The sequence below is a fragment of the Hordeum vulgare genome, chromosome 2H, assembly GCF_904849725.1.
Source record: "Hordeum vulgare subsp. vulgare chromosome 2H, MorexV3_pseudomolecules_assembly, whole genome shotgun sequence".
NCBI classification, from domain to species: domain Eukaryota; kingdom Viridiplantae; phylum Streptophyta; class Magnoliopsida; order Poales; family Poaceae; genus Hordeum; species Hordeum vulgare.
Window position 1 is genome coordinate 496,366,280 of NC_058519.1, and position 2,818 is coordinate 496,369,097.

The following is a 2,818-nucleotide window of genomic DNA, read 5'->3' on the forward strand; positions in this document are numbered from 1 at the left end:
AGGGTTTGAACCCCATGTTTGTGTCATGCACAACAACATCACAAGAACTTATTTCACTAGATCACCCACACACTCACACATCATGCCCTCTCTCATATGAACAGGATAACATGTTCCTGTTGCTACTCTGCTGTTTAATTCGAAAAACAAAAGGTGTGCTGAGGGGGGATAGAACCCACGCCCTCTCACCAGGCACCACACACTGCTACCACTAGGCTACGGCTCGACACTTAACTACATAGGGGCAGCAAATCAGAAGAAGCACCCCTACTGCTAACTCTGCTACCGATGACTTGCTGGAACAGGTGAGGGACCTCGTCGACAATCTGCTTGCAATTGGACTAAGCGCTCGCTATGGAAGGATGCGGAAGCACCCACGGTTCCATTCCTGCACCTAACTACACCTGAGGGCCCCTACAGTGACGGATCCACGATGAGCGGCGCTGCGACGACAGAGACGACGAGCTCACCCATCTAGCAGCTATGGTGACCGATCCACGACAGGGAGAAGGAGGGGGAATCACTAATTCAGGTACGGGTCGAAGAAGGAACGCCCGTAGAGGAAGTATTGGAAGCAGAGAAACGGCGCGACGGAGATCGTCGGAGAAGGGGCGCCTCCGGAAAGAAGACGAAGCAGAGCTGCAGCGGTCGATCCAACTGCGGGAACAGGCTCCTGGAGATGCCCTCGAGCTGCTGGTCCCTTCGAAGAGGAAGAAGAGGAAGCAGAACGATGGCGACGATGACCTTCATCGTTCGGCCATGGCGGAGCCGAGCTTCTTCTTACCTTGCTGCGACGAGAGAGAGAGGGGGAACGAGATCTGGACGGAGCGGCGGCGGGGAGGAACCCTATCGATTCCACGGATGCCAAGGCTCTTTATAGGGCGAGATGGGGGAGCGAGGGATCCGCGACGGCACCACGTGCGCGTCTCTCTCCGGGGAACAGAGGGGAACGAGAGAGAGAATGACAGGAGGGTCCAACTGCCTCGCTGGAAAGGAGGTTGACGACGAGGGACGCGCATCGGGCTGCGACGGGAGAGGAGATGGGCCTCTAAGTGGGAGTAAGCCCACTTAGGTGCGCCAGATAGAGAAAGAGAGCACCCTGGACTGCTTCCTATTTAATTAAAACAGGGAAAATGAAAATAGGCATAGGGCAAAATAAAAGGGATAAAATCAAATGGAAAATTGCCCTGGACCTGAAAATGAACCAGCTATTTAAATAAAATACTTCCAACATTTATGGGGGTACTTTCATAAATCCAAAACAGCATTTATTGATTCTGTTTTGTGATTTATATGCACGCTCAAGTCCAAGAATAAAACTCCAAATCATCACATCATCATCTCCACAATTTACTCTAAACCCAAGACATTTTTCAAATCAGATTTGGGGAAGATGGAATTTTGAACATGAGATAAAAGAAAGAGAGGGCTTTGAATTTTCAAAGGGCTTTGCAACCCAAAGGGATTTGAAGGAAAGAACCACCACAACTACTACACACTTCATCACCTCATGAGCATCACCACATAAAACCACAATGTATCCAAACACAACTTCACAAGTGAACACATGCAATCATAAGGTATGGCAAGAATGGTATGGCATGGATGCATGCATGCAAAAGAAGAATACAAGGTGACACATGAAATCATACATGCATAGATAGCTCTCATGACAATGCCAAGGTGGTCCCACATGGAAGGTGACAAAAAGGGAAAGCTTTACACTTGGGGCACTACAAATTCTCCCACACTACAAAGAAGATCTCGTCCTCGAGATCTAAGACTGAAAGAAATTGGGAAATTCAAAACGGAGGTGATCCTCGCGTTCCCAAGTAGCATCTTTATCGGAATGGTGTGACCACTGCACTTTGAGAAATTTGACGGTCTTGTTGCGGGTCTTGCACTCAGTCGCCTCGAGAACCGCAACTGGATGCTCACAATAGGAAAGGTCAGGCTGAAGGTCGATGTCTTGAAGATGAACAGTGCGCTTGGGGGTCTTGAAGCACCTCCGAAGCTAAGAAACGTGGAACACATCATGGACATTTGCAAAGGTTGATGGAAGCTCGAGCAGGTACACAAGGTCGCCTCTCTTGCCAACCACTCTGAACGGACCAACGAAACGAGGCGCAAGCTTGCTTTGATGCCAAAGCGCTGCATACCCTTCATAGGCGACACCTTGAGATAGACGAAGTCATCAAGCTCATAAGACATGTCACGGTGCTTGCTATCATAATTGCTCTTCTGATGGGACTGAGCTGCTCTGAGGTTGTCGCGAATGATCCGACACATCTCCTCAGCTTCTTCTATCAAATCATTCCCAAGGATTTGACGATCGCCGGTCTCGGACCAGTTCGGCGGGGTACGACACTTCCTGCCATAGAGAATTTCAAATGGAGCCTTGCCAGAACTAGCTTGATAACTGTTGTTATACGAGAACTCCATGAAAGGTAGACAATCTTCCCACTTCATGCCAAAAGAGATAACATAGGCTCTTAGCATATCCTCAAGAACTTGATTCACTCTCTCCACTTGACCACTAGTCTAAGGATGGAACGCTGTTCTGAAGTGGATCTTCGTGCCCATAGCAGACTGAAAGGAGTCCCAGAACTTGGAAGTGAAGATACTTCCGCGATCCGAAGATATCATCATAGGCACGCCGTGCAAACAGACAATCCTGGAGGTCTACAACTCTGCCAGCTAAGCTGCTGAAATGGACTCCTTAACTGGAAGAAAATGAGCCACTTTACTCAACTTGTCGACGACGACGAAGATAGCATCATTACCCTTCTTGGACTTCGAAAACCCGGTGACGGAATCC